Source organism: Triticum aestivum, chromosome 1B (genome assembly GCF_018294505.1).
Source record: "Triticum aestivum cultivar Chinese Spring chromosome 1B, IWGSC CS RefSeq v2.1, whole genome shotgun sequence".
NCBI classification, from domain to species: Eukaryota; Viridiplantae; Streptophyta; class Magnoliopsida; order Poales; family Poaceae; genus Triticum; species Triticum aestivum.
The window spans coordinates 475,430,008-475,451,269 of NC_057795.1; positions in this window are offsets into that span (position 1 = coordinate 475,430,008).

A 21,262-nucleotide genomic window follows, 5' to 3' on the forward strand; every position below is an offset into this window, starting at 1 on the left:
CAAATACTTGGGGCAGTTCCGCTTCCAGTGTCCAGTCTGCTTGCAGTAGAAGCACTCAGTCTCAGGCTTAGGTCCAGACTTGGGTTTCTTCTCTTGAGCAGCAACTTGTTTGCTGTTCTTCTTGAAGTTCCCCTTCTTCTTCCCTTTGCCCTTTTTCTTGAAACTGGTGGTCTTGTTAACCATCAACACTTGATGCTCCTTCTTGATTTCTACCTCCGCAGGCTTTTAGCATTGCGAAGAGCTCGGGAATAGTCTTGTCCATCCCTTGCATATTATAGTTCATCACGAAGCTCTTGTAGCTTGGTGGCAGTGATTGAAGAATTCTGTCAATGACACTATCATCAGGAAGATTAACTCCCAGTTGAATCAAGTGATTATTATACCCAGACATTTTGAGTATGTGTTCACTGACAGAACTATTCTCCTCCATCTTGCAGCTATAGAACTTATTGGAGACTTCATATCTCTCAATCCGGGCATTTGCTTGAAATATTAACTTCAACTCCTGGAACATCTCATATGCTCCATGACGTTCAAAACGTCGTTGAAGACCCGGTTCTAAGCCGTAAAGCATGGCACACTGAACTATCGAGTAGTCATCATCTTTGCTCTGCCAGACGTTCTTAACGTCGTCAGTTGCATCAGCAGCAGGCCTGGCACCCAACGGTGCTTCCAGGACGTAATTCTTCTGTGCAGCAATGAGGATAATCCTCAGGTTACGGACCCAGTCCGTGTAATTGCTGCCATCATCTTTCAACTTTGCTTTCTCAAGGAACGCATTAAAATTCAACGGAACAACACGAGCCATCTATCTACAAGCAAACATAGACAAGCAAAATACTATCAGGTACTAAGTTCATGATAAATTTAAGTTCAATTAATCATATTACTTAAGAACTCCCACTTAGATAGACATCCCTCTAATCCTCTAAGTGATTACGTGATCCATATTAACTACACCATGTCCGATCGTCACGTGAGATGGAGTAGTTTCAACAGTGAACATCAATATGTTGATCATATCTACTATATGATTCATGCTCGACCTTTCGGTCTCCGTGTTCCGAGGCCATATCTGTTATATGCTAGGCTCGTCAAGTTTAACCTGAGTATTCCGCGTGTGCAACTGTTTTGCACCCGTTGTATTTGAACGTAGAGCCTATCACACCCGATCATCACGTGGTGTCTCAGCACGAAGAACTTTCGCAACGATGCATACTCAGGGAGAACACTTCTTGATAATTTTAGTGAGAGATCATCTTAAAATGCTACCGTCAATCAAAGCAAGATAAGATGCATAAAGGATAAACATCACATGCAATCAATATAAGTGATATGATATGGCCATCATCATCTTGTGCTTGTGATCTCCATCTTCGAAGCACCGTCGTGATCACCATCGTCACCGGCGCGACACCTTGATCTCCATCGTAGCATCGTTGTCGTTACGCCATCTATTGCTTCTACGACTATCGCTACCGCTTAGTGATAAAGTAAAGCAATTACAGGGCGTTTGCATTTCATACAATAAAGCGACAACCATATGGCTCCTGCCAGTTGCCGATAACTTCGGTTACAAAACATGATCATCTCATACAATAAAATATAGCATTACGTCTTGACCATATCACATCACAACATGCCCTGCAAAAACAAGTTAGACGTCCTCTACTTTGTTGTTGCAAATTTTACGTGGCTGCTACGGGCTTAGCAAGAACCGTTCTTACCTACGCATCAAAACCACAACGATAGTTCGTCAAGTTAATGCTGTTTTAACCTTCGCAAGGACCGGGCGTAGCCACACTCGGTTCAGCTAAAGTGAGAGAGACATACACACGCCAGTCACATTTAAGCACGAGTGCTTGTAATGGTGAAACCAGTCTCACATAAGCGTACGCGTAATGTCGGTCCGGGCCGCTTCATCTCACAATACCGCTGAGCCAAAGTATGACATGCTGGTAAGCAGTATGACTTGTATCGCCCACAACTCACTTGTGTTCTACTCGTGCATATGACATCTACGCATAAAACCAGGCTCGGATGCCACTGTTGGGGAACGTAGTAATTTCAAAAAAAAATCCAACGCACACGCAAGATCATGGTGATGCATAGCAACGAGAGGGGAGAGTGTAATCCACATACTCTTGTAGACTGAAAGCGGAAGCGTTAGAACAACGCGGTTGATGTAGTCGTACGTCTTCACGGCCCGACCGATCAAGCACCGAAACTACGGCACCTCCGAGTTCTAGCACACGTTCAGCTCGATGACGTCCCTTGAACTCCAATCCAGCCGAGTGTCGAGGGAGAGTTCCGTCAGCACGACGGCGTGGTGACGATCTTGATGTTCTACCGTCGCAGGGCTTCGCCTAAGCACCGCTACAATATTATCGAGGAGGACTATGATGGAGGGGGGCACCGCACACGGCTAATAGATCTCAAGGATCAATTGTTGTTGTGTCTTTGGGGTGCCCCCCTGCCCCCATATATATAGGAGCAAGGGGGGAGGCGGCCGGCCTATGGAGGAGGCGCACCAAGGGGGGAGTCCTACTCCCACCGGGATTAGGACTCCTCCTTTCCTTGTTGGAGAAGAAAAGAGGAGGAGAGGGAGAAGGAAAAGGGGGCCGGCCCCCTTGTCCAATTCGGACCAGAGGGGGGGCGCAGGCCTCCTTCCTTTTGGCCTCTCTCCTCTATTCCCGTATGGCCCAATAAGGCACATATACTCCCCGGCGAATTCCCGTAACTCTTCGGTACTTCGAAAAATACCCGAATCACTCGGAACCTTTCCGAACTCCGAATATAGTCATCCAATATATCGATCTTTACGTCTCGACCATTTTGAGACTCCTCGTCATGTCCCCGATCTCATCCGGGACTCCAAACTCCTTCGGTACATCAAAACTCATAAACTCATAATATATCTGTCGTCGAAACCTTAAGCGTGCGGACCCTACGGGTTCGAGAACAATGTAGACATGACCTAGAACTATTCTCGGTCAATAACAAATAGCGGAACCTGGATGCTCATATTGGCTCCCACATATTCTACGAAGATCTTTATCGGTCAAACCGCATAACAACATACGTTGTTCCCTTTGTCATCGGTATGTTACTTGCCCAAGATTCGATCGTCGGTATCCAATACCTAGTTCAATCTCGTTACTGGCAAGTCTCTTTACTCATTACGTAATGCATCATTCCGTAACTAACTCATTAGTTATATTGCTTGCAAAGCTTACAGTGATGTGCATTACCGAGAGGGCCCAGAGATACCTCTCCGACAATCGGAGTGACAAAACCTAATCTCGAAATATGCCAACCCAACATGTACCTTTGGAGACACCTGTAGTACTCCTTTATAATCACCCAGTTATGTTGTGACGTTTGGTAGCACCCAAAGTGTTCCTCCGGTAAACGGGAGTTGCATAATCTCATAGTTACAGGAACATGTATAAGTCATGAAGAAAGCAATAGCAATATACTAAACGATCAATTGCTAGGCTAACGGAATGGGTCATGTCAATCACATCATTCTCCTAATGATGTGATCCCATTAATCAAATGACAACACATGTCTATGGTTAGGAAACATAACCATCTTTGATTAATGAGCTAGTCAAGTAGAGGCATACTAGTCACTATATGTTTGTCTATGCATTCACACATGTATCATGTTTCCGGTTAATACAATTCTAGCATGAATAATAAACATTTATCATGATATGAGGAAATAAATAATAACTTTATTATTGCCTCTAGGGCATATTTCCTTCATTATGCACATTTTTACTCCTCTGATTATGAACATGAATATGCTTTGTGAGTAGTTACGTTTGTTTCTGAGGACATGGGTGAATTCTTGCTATTAGTAGTCATGTGAATTTGGTATTCGTTCGATATTTTGATGAGATGTATGTTGTCTTTTCCTCTAGTGGTGTTATGTGAACGTCGACTACATGACACTTCACCATTATTTGGGCCTAGAGGAAGGCATGGGGAAGTAATAAGTAGATGATGGATTGCTAGACTGACAGAAGCTTAAACCCTAGTTTATGCGTTGCTTCGTTAGGGGCTGATTTGGATCCATATGTTTAATGTTGTGGTTAGGTTTACCATAATACTCTTTTCGTAGTTGCGGACACTTGCAATAGGGGTTAATCATAAGTGGGATGCTTGTCCAAGTAAGGGCAGTACCCAAGCACCGGTCCACCCACATATCAAATTATCAAAGTACCGAACGTGAATCATATGAACATGATGAAAACTAGCTTGACAATAATTCCCATGTGTCCTTGGGAGCTCCTTTCTCATTATTAGAAATGGTCCAGGCTTATCCTTTGCTACATAAAGGATTGGGCCATCTTTCTGCACTTTATTTACTTTATTTACTTCTAACTTGTTACTATTTATCTTATCACAAAACTATCTATCACCTACAATTTCAGTGCTTGCAGAGAAAACCTTACTGAAAACCGCTTATCATTTCCTTCTGCTCCTTGTTGGGTTCGACACTCTTACTTATCGAAAGGACTACGATAGATCCCCTACACTTGTGGGTCATCAATGCAGTACACATTCATCATGTAGAAGATGCCGAACATGATGATGAGGAAGATGCCGGTGCAGACGAAGGGCATGATCATGAAGATGAAGATGCCAGAGCAGACAACGACGAACCATCGATGGCCTGGGTGCAGGACCCTCATATTCGAGAGCTACTTCTCAAGCATACGGATAACGCAAGAGCTGCCGCCCGAGAGAAAGCCAAGCTGGATCAACTGGAGATAGACGCGGTTACTCCATTGTATGAAGGATGCAGGCCCGAGGATACCCGCCTGAAAGTAACGCTCATGGTTCTGGAGATGAAGGTAAAACACAAAATGACCGATGCATGCTTCGACGAGAACATGTCATTCTGGCACGAACGTCTTCCCAAGGGGAACAAGTGCCCGACCAGTTTCAAGGAGGCGAAGGAAATCGTGTGTCCTCTGGATTTACCGCACGTGAAATACCATGTGTGCATGAACAATTGCATCATTTATCGGGACGAGCACGCGGAGTCTACCATATGTCTGGTGTGTGGCGTCAGTTGATACAAGAAGAGGAAGAAAGCTCCTCGAAAAGTGGTGTGGTACTTTCCGATCACTCCTCGTCTGCAGTGGTATTTCATGAACCCTAAGGTAGCAAAGCTCCTGCGTTGGCACGCGGATAGGGAGGAGAAGAAGCGATAAGATGACGGAAATGAGCCAGAGATAAATAAAAAAGACAAGATGCTGAGTCGCCCTAAGGATGCGAGCCAGTGGCAAGTGTTGAACTTCGAATACCCAGAATTTGGGGACGATCCGAGGAACATCATGCTAGGTGCGAGCACCGATGGAGTCAATCCGTTTGGCAGCCAGAGAAGCACACATAGCACCTGGCCTATGTTTGTGTGGACGTACAACCTTCCCCCCTGGTTGTGCATGAAGAGGAAGTACATTCACATGAGTATGCTAATTGAAGGGCCGAAACAACCAGGGAATGACATTAATCTGTATCTGGGGCTGCTGAAAGAGGAGCTATGCTAATTGAAGGGCCGAAACAACTAGGGAAAGACATCAATCTGTATCTCGGGCTGCTGAAAGAGGAGCTAGACACACTGTGGAAAACGTCAGCCAATACGTGGGATGCCGCAGAGAAAGAATATTTCCCTATGAGAGCTGCACTGCTCACGACGGTACACGACTATCTCGGTTATGGATATGTCGCGGGGCAGGTGGTCCACGGATTTTCTGAATGAGTCAGGTGCATGGATGACACAACGTATCGCCAGCTAGATAGGGATCCCGGGTCTTTGAAAACCGTGTTCATGGGACATCGAAGGTGGCTTCACGACGATGACTCATGGAGAAAACGCAAGGATCTGTTCGATGGTGAAACCGAACCCCAAAGACGCCCGCGTACGAGGAGCGGCGAGGAAATAGATGAGCTGTTGGAAAATTGGAAATAGTGAGCACCGCCGGGAAAGGCACCAGAGCCTGGAAAGAAGCGAAAGGCACCAGAGCCGCTGCTAAAGGTATGGAAAACGAGGTCTGTTTTCTGGGACTTGCCGTACTGGAAGATCCTCCGTGTGCCTCACAGCCTTGATGTCATGCATATCACGATGAACATGTGCGAGAGTCTGCTTGGTACCCTGATCAACATGCCAGAGAGGACCAAAGATGGGTCGAAAGCAAGGGTAGACTTGAAATCAATGGGCATCAGGGAGGAGCTTCACGCTAATGATGATGATGATGATGATGATGATGATGATGATGATGATGATGATGATAAGGTGAAGCAGGAAGTCGTCGCAAAGGCAAAAAAGTCAAGAAGACCGGAAATGACTTCCCTCCCGCGTGCTTCACTCAAAGTCAGGAGGAGATCGATCAGTTTTTCACCTGCCTCGTAGGAGTAAAACTTCCTTAAGGTTACGCGGGGAAGATAAGCAGATACCTAGACTCAGCGAAGCAGAAGTTCAGCGGGATGAAGTCTCATGACTGTCACGTGCTAATGATGCAGATACTTACAGTTGCAATCCGTGGGATCATGGACGCGCACGTCCGTGAAATGCTATTTGGCCTATGCAACTTTTTTGATGTCATCTCTCGGAAGTCTGTTGGCATGAGGCAACTCAGAAGGCTACAGGAAGAGATCGTGGTGATACTATGCGAGCTTGAGATGTACTTCCCGCCTACATTCTTCGACGTTATGGTGCATCCGCTGGTCCATATCATGGAGGATATCATCCAACTCGGGCCGACGTTCCTGCACAGGATGATGTCGTTTGAAAGGATGAATGGTGTCATCAAAGGATACGTTCGCAACATTTCACGTCCAGAGGGAAGCATAGCCAGGGGCTTTCTGACCGAAGAGTGCATCTCCTACTGCACGAATTATCTAGGCATCGAGAACCCCGTTGGTTTGCCCGTCAACAGGCACCTCGGCAGGCTCGCTGGATGGGGTCGCCATGAGGGTCGCTGCAAAATGCATGTCGACTTCGAGGGTCAACTCGTCGAGTTTGAAAGAGCAAACCTAGTCGCGCTACAACACATAGACGTGGTCGATCCTTGGGTGGTAGAGCACAAAACCTTTATTGAGAAGACGTACAATGACCGAGGCCAACAGAGGACAGACGGAGATATAATCAAAGAGCACAACTCATGTTTCACGCGTTGGTTCAAGGAGAAGCTTCTGTCGTACCCTTTACATGAGGATTCTTCCGCGGAAGAACAACTCATATTCGCCTTGTCACAGGGCGCCGAGCACAACCTGATGACGTATGAGGCGTACGATATCAACGGCTACACATTCTACACCGAGGGAAAGGACGTGAAGAGCGATGGTTATCAGAACTCCGGGGTAATGATGGAATCCTACACCGGTAACGACAAGGACAAATACTACGGAAGGATCGAGGAGATCTGGGAGCTGAGCTACGCTGGAGAGAAGGTCCCGATGTTCCGTGCTAGATGGGCCAAGAGCGTCCTAAAAGAAGACCGGTATTTCACCACCATGGTTATACCCGAAGCCAAATCCAAGACCGCGGGCGCAAACGTCACTGCGAAAAATGAGCCATGGGTACTGGCTTCCCAAGTGGACCAATGCTTCTTCATTACCGACCCGCCAAAGCCCAGTCGTGTTGTCGTGAGGAGAGGCAAAAGGAAGATCATCGGAATGGATGGAGTCGCCAATGAGCAAGACTTCGACAAGTACAGCGACCCGAAGATGGGACATGATGATGACGATGAAGTACCAGCATACACCACAAGAAGAAGCAGGACCACCCTACCTAAAGGACGTCCATTCAAGAGAAGAACTCCATTTGCGAAAAATAAGGGCAAGAAGATTGTGAACAGATAGCTAGCTAAGATCAATTGTATTTAAATATTAGCCTTCATTTCTCGATTGTATTTCGACATATTGAAATGATATTTCTTCTGTTCTAGTGTCCTCATGAATATTTATTTATGTTTATTATGGTATTGAATTTCTAACTCACAAAAAGTATTGAATTTGTTAATATTTTTTGAACTCATGAATATTTTTAAATTTCATGGGCACTTTTTGAATTCATCAATATTTTTTCAAATTTGATGATATTTTTTCACATTCATAAATGTTTTCAAATTTGATTGTTATTTTCTAAAAAACTATTAGATGCAACTAAAAAAATAAAAAAAAGTTACTTATGGCGCACCCCTTGGTGGTGCGCCATTGCTATGGATATACTTATGGCGCACCCCTGGGTGGTGCGCCATTGCTAACCTTCCCCCTCTTTCCCTTTCCCCCTCGCCCTCGCGCCAGATCCCCCTCCATCTCGATTGCTATCCCCCCTCGCCAGATCCCCCTTGTCGTCGACGACCCCCCGCACCCTCCCACGCTCCACCGCCGCTGCCGACCCCCCGCACACCCTCCCCCGCTCCACCGCCGCCGCCGACCACCCGCACCCTTCCCCGCTCCACCGCCACCGATAACCCCCCGCACCCTCCCATGTCTCCTCGCTCGGTTCCCCCGAATGGAATCGGCCGAGCGCACAACCCACCACCTCCCCCTCCCCGAGCGGGACCTAGGTTCAAGCCGCCGCTGCCGGCCCTCCGCCGCGGCGCGCCCAGCCGGCCGAACCCTCCGCGGCCCCCTCCGTCCACTCCAGGAGCCGTGCCTCCTCCGTCTGCATCGAGTACGTACGCCAACGGGCTAGCTGGGATCGCCACTGCATTTAAAAATCCTCTTCTTTTACCAATTCACAAATGAATGCAACTAAAAATCCAAAAAAGTTACTAATGGCGCACCTGTAGGAGGTGCGCCATTGCTATCCAAAAAAAAGGTTACTAATGGCGCACCGTGAGGTGGTGCGCCATTGCTATCCAAAAAAACGTTACTAATGGCGCACCACTAGGAGGTGCGCCATTGCTAACCCTGCCCCCACTAAAATCCCCAATCCCCTACGCCCCAATCTCACATCTCTTTCAGCAGCCCCCCACGCGCCGACCCGACCCACTATGCCGCGCTGCTGTCCCGACCCACTGCGCCCCCGCGCTCCCGCCGCCTCCCCCGCACCCGACCACCCCCGCGCCTGCTCCGCCACCGGAGTCGCCGCCGGAGCACTAGGAGGAGGCCCACGTCCACTAGGAGAGTTGGCCCTCGCTGTCCACCAGGAGGAGGCACTTCTTCTTCCTCCGACCGACCCCATCTCAGCGTCGCCACCGCTGCTCCGGTCCATCTCCGCTCTCGCTCTGCAGACACCGTTGCCGCCGCCGCTGCCACCACCACGGCTAGAGCTCGACTCACTCCCTAGAGGTACCACTCCGCCATCTCTGCTCTCGCCGTCGCCCCGATCCTGCTCCCCCTACCCCTTCTGTTTGTTCCCTAGATCGGCACGGAGCTATTCCGGATCTCTAGTTTTACGGCGGGCGGTGTATACATGACCTACTGCCGGCAAGCTGCAAGCTTCTAGTTTCTCTCAGTGTGGTTGATATTCTTGTGAGTATGGGATGCCTTGGTTTGATCTAGGAGCAATGTAGGATCAAGAGCAACTCTTGTTACTGAGAGCCCTTGTTAACTATTGATGTCTTTTAGGTGTTTTCCTGCCTGTGTATCCTGTTCATGAGGTTGTAGATTTATCATAGTTTGGTGTATTAGAATCTCTAGTTTGCTAGAGAGCACTCTGCTAAATTTTGTGTGCGGCCTGCGATTGGCGCCTATGAAATGCGAGAAATGAAATTAATTTTATTTTTCTTCATAGTATCATTGAAATTAACCAAGGAGATGCACCTGTTTTCAAACACCGTGAAATGCTTTGGCTTGTTAAATCTTTAGCGAGCTGAACATGAACCTTTCTTGTGTTGTCATATCACTATGCTCTCTATGTGTGTTAAGGAATCACGTACTTTGTTTCTGTCAGACCATGAAGCCACCCTGCCCCGCCATGTTTCTCTCCCTTGTTGCCATTATTGCTAGGTACATAGCAGAGTCTAGGCTTACCTTCTTTTCTTTTACCTTGTTAGCTTGAATAAACACCAAGTGCTGACTTGCTTTGTCATGGAAGCTTAACCAATCAATTGTAGAGGAAATGATCTGATTGTGTTGTTCACTTTAGTTTCTTCATTTTCTATCTGACTGTTGGTGCATGTTATATTTTTCTTGCACTGCAGTGAACTTATGCTGGTTGATGAAGTGTTTGTTGCTGTTTTATCTTTGAAAAATTTCCTTGCATCATGTAATAGAAGTAGCAAGTGTATTAGAGTCTAGATGCTTAGTTGGGGAATAGGATTTCGACCTGCCTCACTCTTAATCATTATCATGGTCACTTGTTTTGATTTAGAAGTAATTTTGGGAACAGTTTGTTTGTGTGGAAATTGAACTCTTTAATGCAAATTTCTTTGTGTTGAATATTCAACAGTAGACTTGTTTAACATGAGAGTGCATTTATTTAGGTCTGTGGAGAAGTTAAAAGTTTTATGTAGGTTCTTCTCTCTTATATGACATACAAAAGCAGAGTAAGGGTGATGCGTCCACCCTGAGCAACTGCAGCAGCCGGGACTAGGATCGTCCGCTTTGTTGTCGTCGCCGTTGCTGCCGTTTTGTTTTTGTTGCTTGCTTGCTTGACCGTTCAAGATTTCTTGATTGGCTCGCTCTGCTTGACCGTTGGATTGAGGGTGCGCCACAGATGCTAAGTCAAGCCGTATGTGCTCTCTCTAACAGAAATCCTCCATATCACCTTTAGAAAGGTTTGTACCGTTATCCGTGATAATACTTTGTGGAAAACCAAAGCGGAAGATAATCTTTTTGAGAAATCGAACCGCTGTAGCCACATCACACTTGCTGACAGGCTCCGCTTCAACCCACTTGGTGAATTTATCAACTACCACCAACAGGTGGGTCTTCTTATCCTTGGAACGCTTAAAGGGTCCCACCATATCAAGCCCCAAGTGGCAAAAGGCCAAGTGATAGGAATCATACATAGTGAAAGATCGAGGATGTCGCCTAGAGGGGGGGTGAATAGGCGTTTTAAAATAATTACGGTTTAGGCTTGAACAAATGCGGAATAAACCTAGTGGTTAATTTGTCAAGCACAAAACCTAAAACAACTAGGCTCACCTATGTGCACCAACAGCTTATGCTAAGCAATATAATCAACTATGTGATAGCAAGATATATGACAAAGAACAATATGGCTATCACAAAGTAAAGTGCATAAGTAAAGGGCTCGGGTAAGAGATAACCGAGGCACGCGGAGACGATGATGTATCCCGAAGTTCACACCCTTGCGGATGCTAATCTCCGTTTGGAGTGGTGTGGAGGCACAATGCTCCCCAAGAAGCCACTAGGGCCACCGTAATCTCCTCACGCCCTCGCACAATGCAAGATGTCGTGATTCCACTAAGGGACCCTTGAGGGCGGTCACCGAACCCCTACAAATGGCAACCCTTGGGGGCGGTCACCGAACCCGTACACTTTGGCAACCCTTGGGGGCGGTCACCGGAACCCGTCAAATTGCTCGGGGCAATCTCCACAACCTAATTGGAGACCCTGACGCTTGCCCGGAGCTTTACACCACAATGATTGAGCTCCGAACACCACCAACCGACTAGGGCGCCCAAGCACCCAAGAGGAACAAGCTCAAGGGCACCAAGCACCCAAGAGTAATAAGCTTCTCAACTTGTAACTTCCACGTATCACCGTGGAGAACTCAAACCGATGCACAAATGCAATGGCAAGGGCACACAGAGTGCCCAAGTCCTTCTCTCTCAAATCCCACCAAAGCAACTAATGCTAGGGAGGAAAATGAGAGGAAGAACAAGAAGGAGAACACCAAGAACTCCAAGAACTAGATCCAAGGGGTTCCCCTCACATAGAGGAGAAAGTGATTGGTGGAAATGTGGATCTAGATATCCTCTCTCTTTTCCCCCAAAAACTAGCAAGAATCCATGGAGGGATTGAGAGATAGCAAGCTCGGAGAAGGTCAACAATGGGGGAAGAACACGAGCTCAAAGGATAAGGTTCATTGGGGAAGAAGACCCCTTTTTATAGGAGGGGAAAATCCAACCGTTACCCCACTAAACATCCCCGCACAGAGCGGTACTCCCGCTAGGGAAGGGCGGTACTACCGCTCCGGGCGGTACTACCGCTCAACCCAGCGGTACTGCCGCGCTGCCAGGGCCCTGACCCCAGGGCGGTACTACCGCTAGGGAAGAGCGATACTACCACTTAGGGTGGTACTACCGCTCCTACTGCCGCCCTTAGTGCCGCAAAACCCGACACGAAAAACTTTGTTCGAGAATCGAGGCGGAAGTAGCCCAGACGCACAGCGGTACTACGGCCGAAAACCCCAAGCGGTACTACCGTTCGGAGAGCGGTACTACCGCTTGGAGCGGTACTACCGCTCTGAGAGCGGTACTATCGCTGGGGAGCTTCGGCGGTACTACCGTTGTGGACCGCGGTACTACCGCTGGCGCCAGCCTTAAGCCACTACCGCTAAAACAAAGAATACTCCAAGGAAACCAGAAATGCCATAACTTCTGCAAATGAGCTCCGAATTGAGCAAACTCAAGCTTGTTGGATAGAGCAAGACGAGTAGCATCAAAACAGTTGGTTATAGTAAGAAGAGGCAGGGGAGGTATGCTTAGCAAACAAAGGAGTGAAACCTCCAACCGAGAAGAACCGGCATACCCTCCAACATCGAAAACATCATAGAAGATGCATGAGAACTCCGTTTTCGATGAACTCGAGCTTGTCATAAAAATGACCATAAGCTCCAAATCTCACAAGGAGAAGAACCAAACAAGAACCAAAAAGATGATGCAAGGATGCAAAGGTTTGAGCTCTCTACGAACGATACGATCAAGCAACTCATCGAGAGCCCCCCTTGATAGTACGGCAATCAATCCTATGTAAAGGTTTTGCGGCACTAAGGGTTTTTCGTGTCGGGTTTTGTTCATCATTAATCTCTATGTAAATGTGTTGGTGTTCTTGAAATCTTTTATTGCAGAATGCATAGATATTTGAAGTCTTACTTTTAATATAGCATATATGATGAGTGACGAATAACCTGAATTGTGATGCTTGTGCGTTGACGTGGTGCAGGAGGAGTTTCAGTTGGCGCTTTTCAAGACCAGTAAGAAGGAGAGTTTGTTTGCTGATCGAGTAAGTCCACATTACACACATGTGAACACGAATTTTCTGTTTGTACAATGAAAATGCCTTTCTGTTGTTTTCTCCTCTTCTTCTTTTTGGTATAATTCTGATGTCATTGCTGTGGAGTCACTCTCACTCTCCTTTTTGGGCATATTAGTTAGACCTTGGAGAGAAAGAAGCACTGTTTAAAATTTTGTATGAATCATGAGCTGCATATATGGCAAAGGGCATCTGCCTAATTGTTTAGTTTGCAAAGTTAGCCTGCTTGAGAACCACTTTTGTCTATGTAGTACAACCTGTTGCATAGAGATAAATTTGGCAGTCACATGGCTGATCTTTTTATTAGGGATTACATGTTGCATCTGTCACAAAATGCTATATAAAACAGTCTGAACCTGAAAGTGTGTTTTTGCACATACAATAGCTAGTAAGCACTACTTGAACTGAAAACTAAACTACAGTTGCATGCTCTCTGATTCAGAGTAGAATGGTTCGATTCTTGTAAATCAAACAACACATCATGTCAAAGCTATTAGAAACATGGGTACATGTCTGGTTTAAAGTTGTACTCCCTCCCTCTCTGAAAATAAAAAAATTGCACTTGTTGTTAAGTATTTTTGTGATGACAAATCATCTGAGTCTAAGGTCATGTGTTTTTGTGTGCTTGTATAAATTGATCCTAGTTCAATACATGTACGGTTTTAGTTGATTATAAAAACACGTCTGTTATGTTAAGCAGGTAAACTTTAAATAAGGTCGTTGCTTTGGTCTAATTGTGCAAACATGTGATGATGGTGTTCAGAGAATAAAACACGATTGTTACATGGTGCAGCAGAATCCGTTTGGTTTAGTTTTCTGTTTGGCCTCAATTTGGCCTGGCAAATGATGGTCTACTAGCTGACAAGTTGTTGGCTAGTTATAAATGAGTCAAATTCCCTGTGTAAGACAGAATTTTTTTGTTTCGTACAACTGCAATTTCATTTATGTTGTTATAAGTTTGCTGTTGTTAGCATGAGTTAACATGGTATGCAGTAGGCACTTGTCTCATTCTTAGACCGACACACCCGCAGCACGCATTCAGCATGTCGATAATGATTTTGGCAGCAGTGTGAGGCAGCAGTGTGCGGCACAATTCCTTCATTGGATAATGATTTTGCAGGTACCCCGAGAGGCCCTTGAGTTTGCCGGAATGTCGATTAACTTCCGTTCCGGCAAATTCGGGTACTCCATATGTCCTATTTTCAGCAAAGGTCATGCTGAAATTTTCCATGAATTTTAGCATGACTTTGCTAAAAATAGGACATATGGGGTACTTGTGACTAATGCATGGGCCAGGGTTTGAATTCTCCTAGTCATTTTCTCCCTACTCTGCTCTGCCCACATGCACCTAAACTTGTAAAGGCTATCATACTACACCCTTGAATTGTCACACAGTTCCATCAATGAAATAAAAACACTATAATTAATTGGACAAATGTTATTTACATACTTGGGCGTGCAGGACCACCATTGTTTCACCACTAGCAATGTTTCTATTGTCACTACTTGTGTCATCATTTTCTGAGCTTTCGATTGGACAGATTGTCTCAACAATGTTTGAGAATCAAACCTTCCTCCTCTTCTTATTCCCTCCTCATTTTGCCCTCTTGTTGCTCTTCCGGCTCTTAGACCATTTAACAATGATTTGCCCTCCAAAACTAGCAATTGAAGTAACGCGACTCCGCCCTACGAACCACACATTTTCTATCACTTGTTATGCAAATCATATTCTCATACTTTTTGAAAATATTTGCTTTGCCACTTAGCTCCAATGGGTGATTTTGTGGTTCGATCATTCTGACCACCTACGTCCACAACACAACCACAAAATCAGTACACACATTGTCACCTGAACAACTTCTTATTATCAACAAATATTGTATACATATATACCTGGATCGTGCCCTCCTTCCGGCCTTGAATCTTGAGCAGCATTATCTTAGGATGCCTCGGTGTCGACAAACCCTAAATGATGAGACCATGATAATTCCTCACAAACCAACCCTTAAATAACACTGAGCCATTATGCCGTCACCCTTGAAGCCTTGCGGGCATTTGCAGCCCTTAGCTTGTTCATTCTGTAGATTTCCAAAATTCAGTTTTGTAGGCCCTTGTCAATAACTAACTTTTTGACCAATTTTTTTTCCTATTTAGAGCGAAACATGGCCCACAATGATGAGGCCGGCGGTTCAGGCAAGGCATTCTGGGAGCTGTCCCAGGAGATGCAGGAAGAACCTTACCGCTATGAGGACGCCGCGGAAGACACCGATCCCGACTACACAACCCTAGTGGCGTCGGGGATGACACCACTGATGGTGCCGCCGAGGATGCCACCATTGATGATGGCAACGCACGCACAGATGGCAGCCAACCGAAGAGACAACGGAAGGACCGGAGCCTGAACGTGCTCGGCACCGTCAAGGAGGAATTTACTGAAGTGTCCTCCGAGGGGCGTCCAACGATGCCCAAAGAATTAGTCAAGGGGTACACGGTTCAGCTCGGGTGCATTCTCCGGAGCACCATCTCGATCAACACCGAGAACCTAAGGCATCTTGACCGAGGGAATTTGTGCAACCTCCTCTTCACGAAGCTGCACGAACGGTACAAGTTCCCCACTGACTTTGCAAACAGACGCCTCTCAGGGAATAAAGTGAACAGTGTCACCCTCACGAAGATGAGCACGGCCCTGTCTACTTGGAGAAGCGCGATGAGGCATATGATTCTACGTAGTGATAGTTATCATAAGATCAAGGAGAAAAATCCTTCGATCAGCGAAGATGACTACCGTGAGTACAAGATCAAGTGCGAGAGCAACGCATCCGCGAAATCAAGTCAGTGGGGGAAAGAAATGCAGGAGTTGAACTTAGGGGTTCACAAACTCGGTCCTGGCGGTTACAGAGTAGCGGAACCTATATGGGACAAGGAGGACGGCGAGCATGCCGAGCAAGGCCTACCGCCCCTCTTCGATAAATACCATGACAAGCAGACCAAGAACTATGTCAGGCCCGGTAAAAGATGGACCCGGTAACAAAGAAGCTTACCACAGATCTGAAGACCAAGGCGCTTGAGCTTGTTCTGGTAAGGAATACACCCCCGTGTAATTAGCTCCATATGGTTGCATTCTAATTAATGAAGCCAAATTTCTAAATGGTTCATGTTCCTTCCGCAGGACACTGAAAGCAGTAGCGCGGGGTCGTCTCAGAGCTCCCCTTGGGACACCACTTTAAATAGGGCATTGAACGTAATGAAAAACAAGGATAAGTTTAGTAAGCCATCGTCAGCTGGTTGTGTGGCCGACAAAGCCTTGTCCATGAAATGGTCGTCATACTATAACGCTGGTGGGTGAAAGGAGAGAAATACCAGCTTGGAAAGCCAGTCGCGCGAGGTTCAAGAACTCAGGGCACAAGTGGCGCGGACTCCGGAGATGGTCCAAGAGCAAGTGCGAGACCAACTAGGAGGGGCGATCACCGCCATTGTGCCTACCTTGATTGAGGGGCTGCAGGCGTGGATTGCGGGCGGCCAACAGGGGCCGCCCCCGGTTCCCAGCTTCACGGCCAGCAACTCGCATAACGCGCAGGCGGCGCCATTGGTGTCTCCGGCGGAGGTGGTATTGGTGTCTTCGGTGCCGGCACGGGCATTGGAGCTTATTAATGCACCCGGGTGTGCGAAGAATATGCTGGCCGGCACCTCGACAGCAAGCGGCCCCTCCGTCACTTGCACGCCCGCCGTTGGCGGTGCCTCGACATTAACCGAGCTCGACGCCATCACGGTAACTAAGCCTCTCGGCCAATGACTTCATCTCCTTGCCTTTGACTGGGCATCCCCCGATGCCCTACATGTTTTTGCAGGGCGCCGGTGCCGATGTTCCATGCACTCTCCTGCACTTCGTGGGCGGCGAGTTGACCGATGTCGCCAAGGGTAGAATCGTTCAACTGGGCAACCCCGTGTTCCACGGTAATCTGATGCCACCCACCATATATAGGGTTCAACTGGTTCGGATGCTGCCAGGCTGCAACGACTTGTTACCTCCGTTGCGACCCGCTGGGGCCGACGAAGATGATGTGATGACCCTCAGTGCCTGCTTAAGTTGGCCCCTGCTTTCGCCGAAGAGCCAGATTCGTTTGGGGGCAGGGGACACCACCCAACAGACAACACCGCCAGTCGTGCCAGCGCCAAGCCATGGCAAGACCGCCGTAACGCTACCGGACATGCCGAACATGCATATGGCACAGGATCCGGACATGCATATGGCACAGGATCCGGACGATGACGACGACGACGACGGTACATTTACCAAGGTCGATAAGTACTTTACCAAACATGGGTATGGTGATGAATTCTTGGGGCCTCCTTCTCAAGAACCCAACCCTGCAAAAGACGACCGCGATCTAGCTGGTACCGCAGAGAAACCCAATTGCAATAGGCGTCGTCTGGCGTCTAGTTCTCAGGAGACGCCTCCAGCTGCCGCCTTCACCGAGCCTCAGATAGCCGCCCCAACACACTCAAGAAGGTGGTCTCTGAGCAGAACTTGATCCCATTACAGCAGCAGCAGAAGAAGGGACGAAAAAAAAGACTAACAAGGGTGCGAGCCAGTCGGCACCGAGTATGATCCGTGCTCAGGACGGGCCACCTTCACCTAACGATATCTCGAGGAGGGTGCATGTGGCGGGTAGGCCGATGCTACTGACTAATCTGCTCAATGCTGCAACTGGTGTTATGCGGAGTCTTCATGACAATGTTCTTTCTTTGGAGAAGCGGCGTCTCTCCGAGAATGATGTGGCATACCCGGTTTTCGTGGCCAAGGTGCCAAAGGGCAAGGGCTTTGTCGATAGCGCCATCGGGGGTATATGATCGTCCTGCGATTTGCTAACAGCTTCGCTATGTTTAACCTTCATCCGCTGCACTAAACCTTCATTCGGCTATTTTCGCTGAGTATGGAGATGTGGATCATTAGAGACAAGACCCCGGACATCGTGATAGTCGACCCTTCTACATGCGTGCCAAGATCTTGGGCAGCGTTGGGGACCGGCAAGTCGCAAGTTCATACCTCGAAGGCGTCATTCTGGCAAACCCAGATAAGATAACTTCCTCGTGCCTTACTTTCCCGAGTAAGTCATCCCCTCACCGCCCCGTAACATATGATTTCTTAGATTTCGATCGTTCTTTTTTTCTAACATTCCGTGTTTTGTGCAGTGACACACATTGCACACTCATCCTCTTAAGCCCGAAATATTCCATGGCCACGTATTTCAACTCGGACCGTCAGTCAAAGAAAGACTACACAAATATCAAGAAAGTTCTTGATGAGGCTCTTCCCGGCTACGCCATATCTAGAGGCACCTTCAGCAGGACAATTCGTAGGTACGGCCAGCACGTGTTCACCCATAATACGAAGTTCCACTGCGTTAAGCAGCCGCCTGGCGTTCAGAAGGATGCCTACTACGCCCTCCATCACATGCGGGCGATCATACGGGACCATAATCACCTTCTGCTACCAAATAATCTCAAAGATTGGGCCGCACGCTTGTCGGCGATCCAGGACGCGGACATCAGACAAGAATTTTTTCGCATCCAGTCGGAGTTTGCGGAAATCATCCATCAAGATGTCCGTCGTACCTCGGGGCAGTTCTACCTCAGATTTCAACCGTCTAACAGAGAGATAGAAACAACGCTACAAATGCAGGCTGACAACGACCGCGATTTCATGACCATCACGAAAGACGGCGGCTTCATCCATGTTCCGTTCCCTGAGTCGAGTCGAAAGTAGTGATGCTATGTAGTTATGAAATATCGATTAGCTCATGTTGTAATTAAACTTTAATGAACTTGTATGTCTCTTTGGTTTGGACAGTCGTTCAACTTATATGTAATCGATGCTATTTATTAGTAGGACCATGAATCGTGCTATTAATGTGTTGATTTTGTCTTCCGATCCTTTTGTTGCATACTTATATATTTCTTATGTATTTTTTGTGAATTGCTACTAACATTTTGTTTGGCTAGTGCATAGAGATGCCGTCGTATGTCGTGTACAAGGGTAAGGTTCCCGGAGTCTACGATGACTGGGAGGAGTGTCGGAGACAGGTTCACCATTTCAGTGGTAACAGTTACAAAGGGTACACCACTAGGGCGGAGGCGGAAGCTAGATACACGCGCTATCTAGAGGGAGAGAGGAGGGAGCATTGGAGGAACCGGATGAAGACCAGTTTCATCACGATGATGCTCATCGTGATGACCGCAGCTCTCTTCTATGTGATGGTAGTTTAGATGATCGATATCGACTTGTAATGTGAAGACAAACTCGTTAGTCGCGGTCTCGAGACTTGTAATGTTCTCACTTTGTTCGATATTTTGAATTCGGAGACTAATATGATGAATTGTATTCGGAGACTAATCTTCTATTGTATTCGATAAATCTGTTGTTTATATGTTGTGCTGTCTATATTCTGTGCAGTAATATGTTTTGTAACCTGTGCAAATATCAGAAAAGAAAAAAATCATAATATTCATACTAGTGGCGCACCACTTTGCACTTTAGTGGCGCACTATAATAAGCACAGTAGTGGCGCATTGTCTACAAGTGCGCCATTAGTAACCCAGAGCACAAGGTAAATATGCTCCCCTGGGAGGCATACTAATGGCGCACCATGTGACATACTAATGGTGCACTCTCTGGTGCGCCACTATTGTCTAGTATACTAATGGCGCACCAGGGGTGCGCCACTATTGTCTAGTATACTAATGGCGCACCAGGGGTGCGCCATTAGTATTAACTACTAGTGGTGTGATGCTAGTGGCGCACCTGTAGTGCGTCATTAATGGCCAAAACTGGTGCGCCACTAGCAAGCCTTTTCCTAGCAGTGTCATCTGCAAACAACAAGTGGTTGACGGTGGCAGCCGTCGGGGCCACCTGGATACCTGCAAACGATGACGAAGAACTAGATTTAAGGAGGCACGAAAGGCCCTCTGCTGCAATCAAGAATAAGTAGGGGGAGATTGGATCTCCTTGTCGGATCCCTCTCGATGGTTGAAATGATTCGAGCTTCTCTCCATTGAACATAACCGAGAAAGAAACCGAAGACACCATGTTCATAACAGTATCAATCCACTGTCCTGCAAACCCAAGCTTTGTCATGATAGCTCTCAAATATGTCCACTCTACCCGATCATAGACCTTCATCATGTCCAATTTCAGCGCACAAAAGTTATTTCATTTTGACTTGGATCACTTCATAAACTGCAAACATCCATAAGCAGAAATAATATTATCTATTATTAACCTTCCTGGGACGAAAGTGGACTGCTCCTCAGAGATTATGTCTGGCAGGATGATTTTCAGTCTATTTGCAATTACCTTGGATGCTATCTTGTATAAAACATTGCATAGGCTAATTGGTCTATATTGAGATAATGCCGTGGGACTTGTTACCTTGGGTATGAGAACCAAAACAGTATCATTGATGCATTCCGGGCTCTCCTCCCCCGAACTATCCTCAAGATGATTTTTGTTACCTCATCTCCACACACGTCCCAGTGTCTTTGGTAAAAATGAGCCGGGAATCCATCGGGCCCCGGTGCTTTTGTCGGAAACATCTGAAAAAGGGCAACCTTAACCTCCTCGTTCGTATAAGGAGCACACAAGGAAGCATTCATCTCCGCTGACACCTTCCTGGGAACATGATCAAGAACGACATCCATATTTTGTACCCCCTCCGAAGTGTACAAATTATGATAAAAATCATTGGCCATCGCCCGTAGTTCTGTCGGATCATCAACCACTACCCCGAGGGAGTTTTGCAGGGCCTTTATCATGTTTTTCTTCCTTCGGATACTCGACCGTAGATGAAAAAACTTCGTGTTGCGGTCGCCCGCAGCGAGCCATTCTATCCTTGCTCTTTGCCGCCACATTACTTCCTCTCGATGATACATCTCAATCAGGTTCTGATTTATTTTCAACTCATTATGTGAGGGAGCTATTCTTGCTAGATAGGCCCGCAGTTCTTCCAATGCCTTCTTCAATCTCTTTATTTCCTTTCGGACGCTACCGAAGGTATCTCTGCTCCATTTAACA